This window comes from Ursus arctos, unplaced genomic scaffold (assembly GCF_023065955.2).
Source record: "Ursus arctos isolate Adak ecotype North America unplaced genomic scaffold, UrsArc2.0 scaffold_17, whole genome shotgun sequence".
Taxonomy (NCBI): domain Eukaryota; kingdom Metazoa; phylum Chordata; class Mammalia; order Carnivora; family Ursidae; genus Ursus; species Ursus arctos.
In genome coordinates this window covers 19,630,848-19,649,398 of record NW_026622841.1, presented here as the reverse complement: position 1 = coordinate 19,649,398, position 18,551 = coordinate 19,630,848, and the positions used below count along the sequence as shown (strand labels likewise).

The window sequence follows — 18,551 nt, the reverse complement described above, 5'->3', positions numbered from 1 at the left end:
ATTAAACTGTTAACAACTAGCAAAAATAACATTTAAAAAAGCAGAGAATTACATCAATGCCAACCTGCTCAATATCAGAAGTATTCTAAATCTCTTAAAAGCAAACATGAGTAGGTTTGAGCCAATTGGATTGATTAGAAGATATTGAGCTCATTCTAAAATGAGGTTTATGAGGTTTAGTAAAATTAACTGGCGTTTAGTTTTAATTTAGTATTTCTTTTCCTGCTTTGGGATATCACCCATCATGTGCAATGTGAGTATGCAGAAAAAAGTCTTTGAATGTATTGATGGGTGCTGGATTTGAGGGTTCAGTAAGGATTTAGAGGGTTAGAGTTTTCTTGTAGGGGTTGGCAAGAGGCAGGTTTGTTGGCCAGGTTTTGTATAAGTCGGCACTTTCGCCCAAAAAATATAACCTCATCAGGAACTTGGAGCTTTAGGGGTGACTGCAACAACTTGACTCACCCCACCAAGCCCCCCATCTTTGACAAGATAAGCTACTTCTATCAATACACATATTGTTTGACAGCACTATGGAAACAAGCCTGTCTTGTTAATGGTGAGTGTGTATCCGTTATGATACCTTTGTGGGGTTTAAGTACCGCTCGCAATGGTTGTTAGTGATGTTTTAGTAGTTTTGTTCTTGAACACTCAGTGGAGAACTGAGCAAGTGCATCTATACCTATACTCACAGGTAAGTTCTGAAAATGGGACACACCTCCATGCTGGCAAAGGATACGCTGTGAAAAACCACCCACGTCTCACCGAGGGGGAAAAACGTTCAGAAAATAAATGAGACCTTTAAATTCGCCTTGCTGCTTTCTCACCTCAGGGCATATCACCTATCTCTGAATACCAGAATACATGGTACTCGGTCTTGGTCTTTCAGATCTATTTCTTGATCCCAGTCTGTTTGTATCTTTCAAAATAGAGTTAATTTTGCACTAGTTACATGCTAAGCATTGATTTAAAAAACAACACTAGCCAGAAGCCAGAGGAGTTTCCATCATAATTAAAATAGTATTCTGTAAGAACAAACAAAATCGGTTACATATTCTGCCGTTCTAGATATTTACATTTTGTTCATTGTTTACGTAAGATACTGTTCATCTTCTGTACTCGTCTGGACGAGCTCAGTAATGCCGTGGTAACCAGCAGCCATACCTGAGTAGCTTGCGTCTTGGTCACATGCAGTCTAGGCAACTGGTCAGAGCAGTTTTTGTCTGCACAGTGGCCCAGCGTTCTAGGCTCCTGAAGTCCTCAGACATCTGCATGTTGACCCATGATTCCGTGATCCCTGAGGGGAGCATCCAGCAGCTCAGAAATATTTCCTCCCACCCAATTAGCCCTGGGTGTTATACGCAAATTGATAAACTATTGAATACTCTATCTGAAACTAATGCTATACCATATGTTGGCTAATCGAATTTAAATAAATAAAAAATAAAAAAGGAAATGTTTCCTTCTGGAAGTGACACATATCACTTGCCAAACCAGTCATATAACCAAAGCCAACTTCAGAGGACAAGAAGGTGCAAACCTTCACTGACACAGAAGTAGAGAAGAACCGGAAACTCAGGAACATTAGAAATCTCCACCGATTATCCACATATAATGTAACATGTCACCCTGTTGAAACAAAGTCAATATACTAGTGGGTTATGTTTTTTCAATATATTGATTTATGATCGATCACATAGTTCTTGACTACCCACACTGAATCAACTTATTCTTTCCAATCTGTAGTCAAAAATGTAAAACAATTATCGTGTGTGCACATACAAACACATATACATACCTTGAAAAGCTTCCAACTTTTAACTGGAATACAGAGCTAAATACCCCACCTTACTAAAATAACAGAATTAATGTGATATAATAATTAGAATAGCAAAAAAAAAGTAGTCATTAGCTATCTAGCTGTACTCAACAATGAGAAGTCTTTACTGGATGAGGAACTCTGAAAAACTGCTAAGAGAAAGCGAAAGAAAAGTGATGATGTTGACATGAGGCCCCACTGAAAAGATGCAACGCAGGGTCCCCTGGGAACTTTTCCTAAGGAAAGATAGTTACTAGAGCAATTAGTGTGTGATCAAATCTTTTGAGTGAAACTTTCCCAATTAGAAAATAACATTGGTTGAAGCCACTGAAGTTTGGAGTGATTTATTATAGTACATTATTGCCTGAAACCTTAACCAGTACAGGAGTCAAAACCAGTTGGGAGCAAACATGCTAAACATGCTTTAGTTAAGTAGATAATAGTTGATTATAAAATAATTATTCACCTCAATACGTCTATTGACCATCTACCTACATGCCATGTAAGATACTATTCACGATTCAAAAATTAAGTATGAACGTTGTTAAACAGGTCTTACATTAATTTCTTTAAAAATTGGGCTATTTTTCTTTAATGCTTTGTAAAGTACATTCATGCCCATTCATGTGCCGATAATAATTTTGTGTCATACTGATTTTTAAAAAAGTTTTCTTTTTGAAATTTCAGTTAGTTAATGTACAGTGTTATATTAGTTTCAGGTGTATAGTATAGTGATTTAGCACTTCCGTACGTCACCTGGTGCTCATCACGACAGGTGCCCTCCTTACTCCCCATCACCAATTTAACTGATTTTTAAAAAGCTTAAAAAGTTAGGTTTTAATTTTTTTCTTTTTTCTTTTTCTTTTCTTTTCTTTTTTTTTTTTTTTAGAGAGAAAGAAAAAGGGGGAGAGGGAGAAAAAGAATCCCAAGCAGGCTCCATGCCCAGTGTGGAGCCGTGACACAGGGCTTGATCTCAGGACCCTGAGACCATGACCTGAGCCTAAATCAAAAGTCAGTGTCCCAACCGACTAAACCACCCAGGTGCCCTAGGTTTTACTGTTAGTTAAGAATCTAAATAATCATAAGTTTATTCTTCTAACTCCAGTTTTTCAGCATTTGTATAAGTTGAAGTATTGAGAATATTGATCTGAAAATATTGTTGAAAACAAGTAAACATCTTCCAAATATACAATAGAAGATGAGGTGCTCACAGCGTACCCCACATTGAAGGGTTTGAGTTGAAGGGGGAGGAAGTAAGTAAGGCAATGACTACATCTCTTTAAATGGTTGAAAAATAAGCCTAGTGTTACGTTTATGTTCCTTTTTTATATGGTTTTATTGAACTTTAATTGACATAAAATAAACACATAATTAGAGTGCACAATATGATATAAATTTGAAATGTGGATATACCGATGAAACCATCCCCATAGTCAAGACAGTGAGGACATCTGTCATCTCTAAGGGTTCCTCCTGTTCATTTGTAATCCCTTCCACATACCCCATTCTCTTTTGGTAAAATGAAACTTTCAGGTTCCATTGTGAATTGTCAGGTCTCTCACTTAGCAGGCTCCCAATAAATTTGGTTGAACAACACTTAATTCTAGGGAATACGGTGCTTTCTTATGTATATACTTATCAGAAATAGCTATCAAAGTGTTTTTCAGGCGTGTAGCTCTATGAAGTGATTATCGATATTATTAGTCTTTTTATACAAAAGAGGAAATAAGGGATTGGACAGGTGATGGAATTGGTTCTGAATTTGAAACGTAGGACCTCATAAAGTGTGTAGGTGCTCACTAAACACCCAACTGACTGAGCCACGTGGGCGCCCCATGAATTTTTTTAAGTCGGCTCCACACCCAACATGGGGCTTGAACTCTTGACCCTGAAATCAAGAGTCACATGCTCTACCGACTGAGCCAGCCAGGCACCCTTCTCATTGTGAAGTTTAAGAAGTGGTAGCAGAAGCAGTATTAAATCAGTCTGACTACGGAACCCTTTTTATGCACACACGATTATTAATATCTCTAGATGTAGTGTTCCTTAGAAGAGAATTAGTCCTAAATGATTGCTTTTAAAATTTGAGTTTCTGTGATTCCAAACGAAGTAACAAAGACATTTTAGGAATTACTTTTGTTATTAACTTCCTTATTTCTAGTGGTTTAAAGATAAAATGAAGGAGAATTTAACCTTTGGTGTAAGGAAAAAAGTACATATACATATATGTGTATATACATCCATACAAAATATACATACACATATGTGTGTGTGTATATATACACACACACACACATGCAATAAACACATACGGAATAAAGGCAAATAAAACTAATCACTTATGACATACTTACCATCTTCTTGATGCAAATGAGAATTCCAAGTCTCAGCATGGGGAATAGAATGAATAAAGAAACCTAGGTCTAATGTCATTCTCTGCAATTCTGGCCTTAATTGGCATGATTCAGAGAAGAAACCAGATGTCATGGCTTAGAAAATGCTAATACCTTGTCCTCATGTTGCTGTCAGTTATGGCTTCCTCTGGGGCTCTGTGGTCCTTGCCTGTTGCTGTGATGAGAATGTCTTTGAAAGGGTTTTCTTTACTCCTGTCTATATTCCATCTGCTTCTTTATTAAAGGATCTTAGATCCTTAAGTGCAAGTTTGGGCCATGTATTTTCTGGTGGTTACAAATCCGGTTTTGCCACTAATGAGTTAAGGCAAGGCTGAAGGTGCCCAACAGTAGACCAAGCATTTCTGTGACTTATTTATCTTCTTAACTAGTAGGAGAGAAAGTTGCCAATATGTTTACCTTTAATTGTGACATAAGATTATAGTAAGTACGGCGAGGGAGTCAAAGTTTCTCATTGAGAAAAACACACACACATTCGTACCATTATGCCTCAAGGAGTTTCCTTAATTTGCTCCTGGCAATTCTATTGTAAATCACATTTACTTTAAGAGTGCAGTATTTCCTGCTTTGAATCATTTTCACAAATATTTTTTCCAACTTTTAATATTTCAATTATGAAAAAAAAAGATTTGCTGAAATATAAAGCATAGAATGGACAAGAGACTCCTGTCTGTTTCCTTGAAAACTTCCTTGCAAAGGATGTCAAGATGGTGAACAGATTGCTTTATTTATTGACTCATTCAGCAAACATTCATTCTTTGGACACCTGTAGTGATGTCAGACACACGAAATTTTTATAAGCAAATTATTTTAAAACACTGTGCATTTAACATGTTAGATCAAAGATGAAGTCATTACAAATAGCTTTTGGCAGAACTTGAAGTAAAACCTAAGGCTTTTGATTTAGAATTCTTGCTCGTCTTCCTCTACCCAGAACTTGGGAAAACCCTTATTTCTATAATTTTATACATAGAGGCTTCCAAAATGATCCTGCTCCTTGGAAATGCCAAAGTCTCTACATAGCACCCTATTCTACTACAGATAAATCTTGTATCATAAATCCCCTGGGCATAGAGTACAAGAAGCAGAAGTGCTTTGTCTAAAACCTGGATCAAATGGAGCCTTGCAGGTGACTTACAGCCACCTTCCAAGTTTACCAAGGATATTAGAATCTGTATCCATTTGATTAGTTGCATTAGTGGCCTTTGAAGTCATCATGTAATTAGGCTTTTAGATATTCATTGTCATTCTTGGAGACCCATTCACCTTCTACATAGGTCAATGTAGAAAAACAGGTGGAAATGTGAGAGGAATTACTTTCTTTACATCATTCAAGTTCTTAACAGTGAAATGACACTAATATCTGCAATTAGTTCCAGGAATAACTGTACCTTTGGATATATTCTCTAGGTTTGTGTCGCATAGTTTCAGTATCACAGACTCAGAAATTAACCTTTGGATCACATTGACCCTTAACCTCTAGGTTCAAGAAAAAATGGCAAACATGGATGGATTTGAGACTTCCTGTTGAGTCTCCTGTGAGGTAGGATTTGATTAAGCCCTAAGTTCTGACTCTAATCTTTGAATTGCAGTGACTTTCTTGTTATTCAGTCATTAGTGACACATTTGAGTCAATGTTCTATTCTGGAAAGATTCCTGTTCCCCAGTGCCAATTATCTTGGAAAATAATTGCATGATCTTTCGGGAAAATGTAGAAAGAAAACATTCTCCATGTATTTGTAATGTTGCAGTATCCTTCCTAGAGAGCAAGGGTGGTTCCTTGAATTAAGATAGGACTTACTCTATGTTTGAATTTCATCAAACTGAGAGAACAATTATTAGCATTCTCAATCAAATTACTACGTTTTATCCTGGGCATCTATATTAATCAATTCATCCTAGTCTAAAATTGCATTCCTTCTTCCTTAGAATCCATTCCCATACATGTTTCTCTCTTTCGCTTATATAATTTAGCAAGTTCCATATTTCTTTTAGTTGTAAGATTGCTTCTCCCAGGTTTGATACTGTGTTGCCCCTCACTCTAGGGCAAGCTGGCTTAGGGCCAGCGTTACAAGCCTTCCGTTATGTGATTAGAACGCTACCCTTGGAACCACTCAATGCTACTACATCCAGACCCTATAGGCTGCCACTGTTGTCATGAGTATCTGACCCCTTTTATAAAGGAGACTTTTATAGGACTCCCACCAAGACACACATTAGATTGAATGCCTTATACCAAGAAGATGACTAATATTTACCATATTTCGTAGGTGGAGAAATGCAAGCAAATGAGAAATTCTTATTAACTTTGTATCTTCATTCTGATCATGTGTGCTTCCTTTAAAATGTTTTCTCTCTCAAGACTCTCACCAAATATATGACTATAAAAATAAATTGTGTCTAATTTATTTAAGATAGGCTGAGTAGTTTTAACAAAAGCCTATATTTTATATGAGGTATGCAGGGATTTTCTTCCATTCTCTCAATCTGCAGTTGGAATGAAATCTGTAACTAAAAATTTCACAGAACAGGAACAACTTAGGGGTTACAGTGGCAATGCATAGTTCGGGAGGTATCAGATGGCTATGGTACTTAGAATTTTCAAGGCATTTTGGAAATAGAACATTTAAATATATATTAAAAATATAATAAAAATGTATCATGGTCTTAGAAAGTTTTACCATACTGATGATAAAAATAGATCATATTTCTTTAGGTATAATATAAAATTATTTGTTAAGACAGTCTTACTATTTCTTGAAATATAGTTTTAAAAAGTAGTGGGATTCTTTGCTATGACCAAATCTTCATGTACTAGTTGTTATTTTTCAAATTCTTTTAATATCATATATGATCAAGCATAGGGCAACATCATTTCCCAAATTATACCTTAAAAAGAGATGTTTACCTTATACTGGTGTCATTATAAATCTCTTATAATGGAACATTCATGAAAGTATATTAATTTGATCAAAAAATCATTTTGGGGGGAAGAATATTTTTGTCTGATATTACATCGATCAATGTTAGTCTGGATGCTTGGAAAAATTACCTGATAACTGGTTAAAAGGCTGGCAAAAAAATTTAAGAAAGATTCAGTTATTCCTGAGTGTATGACATCATAGTCTGAACTGTTTGCAGGTAAAAAATAGCAAAATTGTGAACAAGAACATTGTTTTTTGGTCACGTGTTTGGGGAAAATGAAGAAGTCACCATATATTTGCTTATATTTACATGGTAGGCACATAAAACTTTATTTTTTAGCTCACCATAAAGCTAGCATTAAGCAAATATATGTCTATACATGTGCATGTATAAGACTATACTTACGTTTACATATATAATTACATATGTCGATATATGACTGTATTTATGTGTATATATTGTTGTTACATTCTTTCCTATCTGCTTAGTTTTATTAAAATGGATTTATTTGTCCTTAATTTGATACATGAATTAAATAATTTTGTAATCATAGTTATGTTCATAATTATACTTACAACATTTTTTTGTTAATAAAGGGATCGAATACTATTGATATACAGAAATACGGCTTACCCACTCTACTGTGGCTTCTTTGCAAGTCAAGGCTTGCATAAAGGCTCTATGAAAACATTACTCACGAAACCATTTGGCCCTCTCACTTTCAATATTCCTTTAACATAGAAAGAAAGAATTAGACTGAGTTATAGTAATTTCCGCATAAGGTCCCAGTGTATGTTCATTTCACATCCTAAGAAACTGAGGCAAAATGAAGTTAGAAGTGGGAGGTTAAGAACACACCATATAGAATAGATGCTTTACCTATAAATATGTGAACAAGTCTACTATGATGCCTAAAATTATGTATTTAGAGTAATTTGCTAGTGGAAATTCACTTAAGCATATATATTTCTTGAACTTGTATCTTTACAAGTACTTAGCAAAACTAGCACGACCTGGGTGTCCAGTCTTGCGACTTTTAGTCATGCTGCGGGATTTCCTCAAACTGGGGAGGGGTTGATTTTTATTTGTGATTAGACGGACTTGATATGAACTGAAAATCAGCAGAGGGTGCAGGCAAAGCCGCGCATGACTACTTGGCAAAGCCTTCCCTGCCACCCCCGGAGAAGGGTGAGTTAGTTAACCTCTGATCTCATCAGTGTGAGGTTTGAGTGGGTAGACAAGATGGCCATTTTTAAGAGTATTGGGAAGGAAAGAAAGGCAGTATCTTGCCCAAAAAGTTAAATCAGTGGCTCATGTCACCGAGGACAAGAGAGAAGAAACCAAATATATTTGTTGTTTAAAGCTTTAAAATCTTCATTTTCTCTTAGAGCACCTTTTATTTTTCTTTCGTGTTCTTCACTTCATCCCCCACCCCTAGCAGAGTATCAGGCACACCTTACTTAATAAATGTTTGTTGAGTGAATAAATGACAGTGCAACCCTCTCAACTCTATCGTCAGGCTGCACCCCAAATTCACTTTCTCCACTAACAGGTCATTATGCAAAAATATATACACATACTTTAATAAATTGTAATGTTCTCTTTATTAAAATATTTTCTCTCTGTTTATTTTAAGACTACTTCAATATTAATTTTATTTTGATTGAGGTAATATATCTCATAGTTTTTTAAAAGTGGTGGTAACTCCTTATAAACCAGCACAGATCTCCTCCTAAGCCCCAGTCTCAATCCCCATAGTAAAACATGTGAGTCATGTTTTCCATTGTACTTGCATATTTCTAAATGGTTTGCTTATTCTGCTATTTCTTTAGCAATTTTACACGTTTATTGACTGTGTGTTATGATGATTGAAGGTTTAGTTGTCTTATACATGTACATAGACTGTCTTTTCTTATCTCCACCTCTACATATGTTTTAGGAGGAAAGACATATTTTCCTGAATTATATCAGTGTTAGTTTGGATGCTTGGAAAATTACCTGATAATTAAAAGGCAGGCAAAGGAAATCAAGAAAGATTTAATTGTTAATAATTAATTATTGCTCACATTGTAGTTTAGGGTTACTCTCTTGTCAGTGTTCCCATTATACTGATTATATCACCATCTGAACAGAGTGGTATATCATCATTATGTTTCTTTTCTCTCATAGCCTTTTCTCCCCCTGGAGTTAGTCATATCCTTTTTCAAATTTGTTTAGTAAACTTTGTATCTACCGTAAGTTATTTACAAATGCCCCCAAGTGATCTTTGAAACAGTAACAGAATAGTCTAACTGCTATAACAAATAAGCCCCCAAACCTCAGTGGCTTTATATGGTATCCGTTTATTTCTTGCTCTTATCATGGTCAAATGTGTGGCAGCTGGGCCTTCTATGCCCCACGATCATTTAGAACCACACATTTCTTTCATCTTGGGGCTTTCATGTCTTCTAAAGCCTCAGAACTCTTTACCTCTGAGCATCATGTCTGATACTAATAAGGAAAAGGGAAAGCATGGAGGATCTCGTTAAGTTGCTTTATGGGAATGGCCTGGAAGTAGCGTATATCACAGCTGCCCACATACCATTGGCTAGAACTCAATTACATGTCTCTCTACCCGCACAGGGCTAAGAAATGAAATCTAGTGAGGTGCTCAGGAAAAGGAAGCCATGGACTCAGATGAGCATTTCCAGTCTCACCACACATACATTTATCAATAATTTTTCAAATGTATATGTACATCAAATAATTCTAATTTTCTTTCTTTTCTTTCCTTCCTCCTTCCTTCCTTCTTTTCTTTTCTTTTCTTTTCTTTTCTTTTCTTTTCTTTTCTTTTCTTGGAGACTTTCCTACTATAATTCATCCTTCTGCTTTCTCTCCAGGGCTGCTTCACAATTGTTCTGGAGAATTCACTTTTATGTCGCCTATGTTGGACCTGCATTTCTTGGTTCCCATCTCTTTCTCTTTCTTGATTTATAAGCTTGTTTTGGAGATCCTTCTTTTAAAAACAGTTCAAGAAGTCCATTTTTGAATCCTGGCAGATCTGAAAATATCTTTAATCACACTTCACTGACATTTTGTTGGGGTATACAATTCTAGGTTAAAAGTAATTTCATTTTTAAATGTGAAGGCATTTAAAGAATCTTCTGGATCCATTATTGCTCTTGAGAAATCCAATGCAATTTTTATTCTTTTCCTTTTATGTGATCTGCTTTATGTTTCTGAAAGATGTTTTATGCTCTTCCTTTTATTCCTGGGCTTATAATAGTTCAGAATGATGCATTTTGGTTTTTGCACTATTTCTTTAATTTTTTCATCCCTTTCTGGGTAGAAAGAACTCTTTTCTGGAACTCTGTGGGATTCCCTTTAGTCCGAAAATTTTTCCCATTTTCTATTTTTTTTGTATTTACTTAGCTTTTTGTTCTATTTTCCTGAAGTTTTTTTCAACATAATCTTAACAACCCATCTGCCAAATTTTAAAAATTTTGAGTCAATTTTCAATTTTGAGAGTTTTTATTTCCTGTCTTGCATATGTTTCTTTTTAATTCATTTTCTATAGGAGCAGAGTAAATATATGTGTTTATCTTGTTAAACCACAAATTACTCTAGTTAACTTTCTCCAGAAAATAAACTTCCAGTCTCCTGGAGGCTGAGTTGAGCAGATGGAGGAACTTATGGTTGGTTGATTGCACGGCAGTGGGGAAGGAAGCTTTGGGTCCAGGCATTCTGTATACAGACGTCTAACCAAGCCCCTGTGTTCACCCTACCACCTGGCCTCCTTCTAGGGTGGTATTTCTGCCTCCTAGGCCCGAGCCTCCCAGGCTAATGCACAGAGAATCATCTTGCTTCTTATCCATAACCCCTCCTACAGGCATGGAGAGTGTAAACTCTTCTTTTCCAAGTCAGTTATAAGCCTCCATCTGATTTCCATTCTTCCAGCCATCTCTTGCTGTTTATTTTGTCTTTTGAGGTCTCTTCTCCTTTCTATTTGTCTCTATTATTTAATAACACTTAAAAATCCACTTATTCTCACGTTGGAGGAGTTTGGGGAAGGGGAGGACAAAACACATGTGATCAATTTGTCATTTTTAACTAGAAGTCTCCCATGTACATACATGTATCTGTTTACTTCGGTGCTGTATTTATTGGTCGATAAACCCATTGACAAATTATGTCTATTTAATTTGTGCCACAAAAACTCCAGGTACAGGAAGGCATTTATTTTTTATGGTGATGCCTGATGCTGCCCCCCCTGTTTTCACTGGTTTTGCAGGGTCTTTTATTCTGCTCGACCTCTGGGAAGGAAAAGTCCAGCCACTTTCCAGTAGCTGAATAACATCACTATGTGACTCTGAGCCTCAGAAGCCAAAGAGGGGACTTAAGTGGCAGATGACACCAGGAGGGCTGTCCCTGCAAAAGTGGACCCTACAAGGCAGCTGGCCTGCTTATCTGGGGAAGGGTGACCAGGAGAGCAGATGAGAAATGTCTGTGTGAGACTTTCTCACGGCAGGGACTTTTTTCTAGAAAAAGGGAGGCAGCACAGTGTAATGACCACCCTGAGCCCTGCCTTTGGGATCAGCAAACCTGAGTTCCATCTACCTTTATGATCTTCATGATTCTGGGCACCTTGCTGGGAGTTTCTCAGCCTCCATTTCTTCTTTCTTAAAGCAGGGACGACAAAAATAGTAGATGCTTTACCTATTTCAAAGCAGTGTGGTGAAAGTCAAATGAGATGATCTATGGGCAAGGGCTTCAAAACTCCATATGGGAAATAAAATAGCTATTTAGATTAATGTAAGTGGACACATAAACTAGGTGAAGAATACAGATTATCACTGATTACCACAGAGAATCATTTTATTTTTTTAAAATTTTTTGAGAATCATTTTAAATTAATGTGCTGCATACAATAGAATAAATTCAGAGTTCTTTCTTTTCTCTCTCTCTAGGCCCACGGACACATGCTTGTTATATAATCAGATATTGCTGATGGATGCCAAACAGAGCTACCATAAATATAGATTTGCAGTATATAGATATATTTTGAAAATCTACAACCCAATCCTCCTGTATTTTCTCCTAGTAGTTCAGAATAATTTTTATTAATTGGACCTTACTTTAGGATAATGAAGTAGATAAGAGCTACCAAAATAACATGTGTAGACACCACGTACATATATAGAATTTACTGTGCCAGGCACTACTCTATGCACTTTGCTGAACTCATTTGCTCACAATAACCCTATAAAGGCATTTTATCATCCCCATTTTCAGGACAAGAACACTGAGGCAGAGGAAATAGAACTTCCATATTTTCTAATAGAATAGAGTCTTGCGGGACCAAATACTTTCTCCCATTGTCCTCTCCTTCACTATTTTGCTACTGGGTGTTTACACTGGGTTTTGGTTTGGGGCTCTTCCTTCCCCTCCTCCCCTCACGGCACTTCTCAGGGAGATGGTCCCTAGTGCCTCCCAGATTGTCCCTAAAGCCCCCTGTCAGAACTGGGTCAAACAATTAAAATTTAAATAGCATCTCATTGTTTCCCAACAATGGTTTGGAACATTGACATTTTCTTCATGGAGGACTAATTCAATTATTATTATATGTATGCAACCTTGGATTCTCCCCTTTATCATCAGTCCATGAACTAGGGATTCCAGCGTCTGTCTATGCTGTGACTCAAGAGAGCCAGCCAGGATCTCTGTTGTGGACAGAAGGAGCCAATGTTTCTAGAGCAGGGTCGGCCACATAGTAGGTACTTCATAGTTATTTGTTCAGTGAATGTGGATGCTCTTTATTTCCTTTGATGTCATACACGTGACTTCTATTTACTACTCTACTGATCTCCGAAGTGACATTAGGAGGCAAAAAATTAGGATGGTGTATACTGATTAATGTATTCACATTAACAGGTCTCACCTTCCAAAGCACTAATTTTATTAGGTCCCCTTTTATTTCCCGGGGCCCTTCTGTGTTCTCCACTGGCAATTCCTCGCTCTCTCCCTTGTTAATGAGACATCCCCTGGGAGGAGAGAATGCACTGCCTTGGAAGCAGTTCGCATAGTGCCCTGGGCTCTTCGAATAAGAGATATCAAAGAAGACAACGAGAAAATAGAGGAATAAAAATGAGCCCGCTGCTAGGGCTTACAGCTCCGCAGTGTGGAGAATTAACCAGAAGCCCAGCGCCTTTGAGTCACCAGCAAGATTTGCCCGAGGTGAGCTCGGCACGTCCGCGTTAGGACGGGGAGACACGCCTTCCTCTTACACAAACCTTCCAGATCCCGGCGGCGGCTGGGCCGACTCAGGGGTGGTGCTACAAGTCCTGCCACTGGCAGTCACGACGGGCAGGGGCAGGGGACCGATCCCGAGCCGCGGTCGGAAACTAAGGAGCTGTCCCCATGAGGGTCGCCCTGTAGAGCAGATCCCGTGTGGTCGCTGGCGTGGGAGCCCCGGAGTTCAAGGGCTTGGGAGAGGGGACGGAGACCTCTGAAACCTGACACCCAGCCCTCTCGCCGAGGAAACTTCGCAGGCTGGTGAGTTGGGGAAGCCGGGCTGTTATTGCTGGAATGCGTTCCCACCCACTCCGGGTGTTCTCCGCGGCTGGCCTGCGAGAAGGAAGTGAGACGTGGATGGGGAGCGGCAGGCCGGGAGAGGGGCGAGCCGAGCGGAGCGTGTGCCTTGCGCGAGCCGGTGCGGGGCGCGAGCGCGCGGGTCCACAGCCATCCGGGGGCCCCGGGAGGCCGCCCCCGGAGTCCCGGGAAACCCGAGCCGGCTGTCTCTGTTTGGGTATTTCCGTAGCAAACAGCTGGTTAGGATTAAACAAACACACACCACCCCCCCGCCCAAAAAAAAAACCCATTCACAGCAATGCCAATTTCCTTCCATCTGTATCCCCAAATAGCCAAAATCATTAAAAATAATCACGACGACGATGATGATGATGATGATAACAACAACAATAATGATGTATTTAGAGTTTCACTGAAGGGGACGTATTTTAGTGAGCCAAGCCAGCTAAGTGATAGGACATTTCTTTGCACTGCCTCAGGTGTAGCCACAGAGAAATCAAAAGTAATTTCCGTCTTCCAGTTTTTTTGCTCAGTGATTTCCAAATTCTAATCCACACATGGCAGCTACTAGGGTGTGTGCATGTGCGCTTGTTCAAGTGGCCACAGTACCTTCGCTTCCGAGAGTTTCCCATCCCATACAACAGAATTTAATTATTTGAAAAATGCTGAAGAGGTGACTAGCGAAAGCTGGAGCTGTATTACTAGGGAGAAGCTGTGTTTGGTTAAAATCATCACCCCTGGAACATGTCTACTGGCTTTTCATTTCAAGATCTAAAATTAAGGGTATAAGGTTCCAGTTGATTAAATGGTACATTATTTAATTAAGCCCAAATTAATAAATGTAGTTCCAGGGTTATTAACAACAAAATTATTATTTAACGTAACAGTGGCTTTGAATTTTGATTTGGTACTATTTTTAAAAATGTGTGCTATTCTTAATATTTTGTTACAGTCACACATATTCAGTGATGTTATAAATAAATATATGTACTTATATGCATGGTTGTGTGGTTCTAAATTTGAGAAGTTAACAGAAAAGATGGACTTTGGCATTATAGCCTTAGGAATTTAAGTTTGTTGAATTTTCAAATTATTATAAAATCCACATTGTAGTATTGAGATCCATACTTGCTTTGTGCCATTCCCCCTAAAGAGTTACTTTTCGTAGTTTCTTAGCATGATTCTCTACCCAGATGGGATCAACCCTTCTTAAAGCAAGAGGGGATTCTTATGGATGACCGAAAAAGGGTAATCTTGATGGGTAGTTAATTAATGAGGCTTTTCTGCGTAAGGATTATGGGCCTCTCATAAAATGTTACCATCATTACTTTCGAAAGGAAAACAAAACATTTCAGATGAAACTGGATGAGCCTGTTCTCATAGTTGCCAAGAAGGAATAAAGGGAATCTATCAAATGTAAGCAAATGACAACTCTCACAGGCCATTTCTGGAACAGGAATATTTGACCTGATAGTGAAGGTAACCCTAATACATTGGTCTTCTCTGCTCCTTGGCACACCAGCTTATTCTAAAATTATCTACTGGTTTCTGAGTTGCTTTTCATTTAGTTAACTGTGTTTTTTTCTGGAAAAGTGGAAGTCAGCCAAAACTCCAGGTGGTTCAGAACAGAAATCTGCTCTTTTCCCACCCTCACTGAAAAGTTTCAGGTTAGGTTTTTGGTCTTTCAGATCAGTAGAGCATGAAACATAGACCAACTACTCACATAAAGCTCAGCTCACAATTAATCTAGTTTCTTGAGTTGATTCATCAACGTAGCTTAACCAATAGGTCAGCTCTTTTTTTTTTTTTTTTTTTTTTTTTTTTTTTTTTAAAGATTTTATTTATTTATTCGACAGAGATAGAGATAGCCAGCGAGAGAAGGAACACAAGCAGGGGGAGTGGGAGAGGAAGAAGCAGGCTCATAGCAGAAGAGCCTGATGTGGGGCTCGATCCCAGATCGCCGGGATCACGCCCTGAGCCGAAGGCAGACGCCCAACCGCTGTGCCACCCAGGTGCCCCCAATAGGTCAGCTCTTAAGCAAGTAATTGTAATGTCGAGATGCAGGAAAACAATTACAGTAAAAATAGACAGGACAAACCAGGTGTTTCCCATAAAGAGTATGTCACTTTCTAGAGTTGGTGTCTACAGGACAATGATTTTTTTACTCATTATTAGGTGTACCTAGAGCTGAAGTTTATGATATAGTGGTAGGACGTAGCAACATCACTAAGCATAATAAAAGCCTATTGTAAACCCCATAAATGGAGTTGAGAGTATTACTTAAGTTGTTTCATGTCCTTCAACATCATTATTATTATTCATGTCCTCCCAATATTAACCTTCTCTCATAGGTCCTCCTTAAATGAAGGAAACTTGTCTAGATTACTAATAATAAGACTAAAACTCTGCTTAAGACATAATCAAAAAATTCTTTAATAAGGTATCTTTTTAAGTAAACAACTGCTCCATGTATTAAGAAAAATAATTTAAGGGGTGCCTGGGTGGTTCAGTTGTTAAGCGTCTGCCTTTGGCTCAGGGCGTGATCCCGGCATTTTGGGATCGAGCCCCACATCAGGCTTTTCCGCTATGAGCCTGCTTCTTCCTCTCCCACTCCCCCTGCTTGTGTTCCCTCTCTCGCTGGCTGTCTCTATCTCTGTCAAAAAAAAAAAAAAAAAAAAAAAAAAAACCTCTAAAAAAAAAAACCAATAATTTAAGTTTCTTGTTCATTTATTCAACAAATATTTTTTAGTGCCAAGCACTGTTCTGGGCTCTGTGTGGACAGAAGTGAAAACAGACAACAGACAAACATCCCTGGCCCCATACGCTTGCCTTTTACTGGGGAGACAGAGAATAAACAAGATACGCACAAGCTGAATCTATACTACATTTAGAAATAAGTGCTGGGAGAGGATGTAAAGCAGCAGAGATATGCAGAAAGTGTCAGTGGCGTGGCCCAGCGGGTGCTGAAATTTTAGATCCGGTGCCCAGGGAAAGCCTTACTGAGAAGATGATCTTTGAATATTGATCTGAAGGAAGTCAGAGAGTGAGCCATGTGGTTGTGAGGAGGAAGAGTTTTCTAGACCGAAAGGATAACAAGCAGGGGTTTGCTTGGCATCTTCCAGGAATCAAAGCAGCCTACACACCTGAAGGGGGGCTGGGGTGGCAAGAAACGGGGGAGGGACGATAATGGGGTCATATCACAGAGGGCTTTGAAAGTCCTGAAAAACATGTTGACTTTTGATTTTTATTCTGAATGAAGTGAGAAGACTTTAGATATTGTCTCTTGAAAATTCATTCAACAGAGACTAAGCATACTCTGAGCCTTGGTATTCTTCGAAGCCAGTGGATAATAGAGGTGAATATCATGGAAATTACATTCTAGCTTAGAGAGATAGACACCTAAGTCAATATACAAATTGCAATTATACAAGTTTCAGCACTATTTAAAAAAAAATGTAATGTGAAATAATGAGAGTGACCTGGGAGGGGTAGGAGAATGCGCTATGATTCCAAGGAAAAGCTGCAGAGAAGGCCATCTTTCTAAAAGATCACCCTGGCCTCCTTCAAGAGGATGTAGCCTAGGACGAGCAGAGAAGAGACCAGGTAGGGGGTTATGCCAGCAGATGGCAGTGGCATAGATTGGGGTTGGAACAGTGGCCCTGGAGAGAAAGAAATAGATTCAGGACCTGTTTGAAGGCAGAGCTGACAGGACTTGCTGACAAATGAGATTAAGGGGTGGGTTGAAGAAAAGGAAGAACCGAAACGATCACCAGGTTTCGTACGGAGATACAAGACAGGTGGTGAAGCTGTTTCCTAAGGTGGATAAAGCTAAGAGAAAAAACAAAATTGGAAGGGAAATGCAGAATTCATTTTCAGCCTTTTGAAGTATGTTTAGGTATCCAAGTGGAAATGTCAGATTGGGCTTTTAGATATAGAATTTGGAGCACTTGAAGAAGTCATAGCTGCACATAGAAATTTGGGAATAAAGAGTCTATGGATGCTATTTAGAGCCCAGCTCTTGAGGATATCACCAGAAGACCACACGCTGGCTTATTCTGACATCGAGGGATCTTGCAGGGGAGCCAGTAAAAAACTTCCCCTTTCCCCCCAAAAGAATGTGGTCATGGAACCCAAGCCAGGAAGTGTTTCCAAAAAAAGGGATGGTCACTTGGGTGAGATGCTGCAAAGCTGCAGAGTGAGATGAGGACCAGGAAGTGATAATTGCCTGTGGCAACTTGGAATCATTGGCAACTTTGACAGAAGACAGGGTTCTTAAAAATACCGAATTCAGATAAACTAACAAATGCTGAAAAGAGCATTTTGCATAATCCCCAAAGAGAGACCACTAGAAAAATTCATGAGGCTACACAGAGGCTCTAGTAAAATCCATTTTAAAAATTGGCTTGTAGAACAGATGAACAAAGGGACACATAATTAGAAATACTTACAAAGGTGTTGTGAGCTGTCAAGATAGTATGAAGAAGAGTAAAACCCAGAGTGGGCTGAACGCTGGAAAAAATGCTAAGGAGAGCCAAAGATTCTTCTAGCATTGTTTAAAGCAAAGCGGTGAATAAGGAATTTAATGGATGTAAGTGAAAGTAGAATTACTCAGTTTCTATTGTGCTTCCCTCTTCTTTCTACAAAAAAGAAAATAGTGTTCCAGAATGGGAAGGAATCGAAAACACTAAAAGAAAATTTAAGTCAAAGAAAGTTGAGAAGTTATTGTGACCGCAAGTAACTTCTTAAAATGGGAAAAAATAAGGCTGGGATTGGTCAAGAAGACCTGTCTGAGGAAACTGGTGTTTCAGTTGAGACTGAAGGATGTCTGGGTG

At 38.5% G+C, this 18,551-nt stretch overlaps 1 protein-coding gene across 3 annotated transcripts in view; it reads left to right on the top strand.

Moving 5' to 3' along the window:
* The window catches only part of RAB27B (RAB27B, member RAS oncogene family), a 140,277-nt gene that overhangs the window by 71,285 nt on the left and 50,441 nt on the right, over positions 1-18,551 (top strand). The window contains exon 1 of one of the 3 annotated variants that reach the window (XM_044383022.3): positions 13,408-13,683. The exons of 1 other annotated variant lie outside the window; for it this stretch is intronic. The gene's annotated coding sequence lies outside the window, so the exon portion shown is untranslated. Of the gene's footprint in view, positions 1-13,407; positions 13,684-18,551 lie in introns of those variants that run through there. One more of the 3 variants, XM_026496355.4, reaches the window with a different exon arrangement.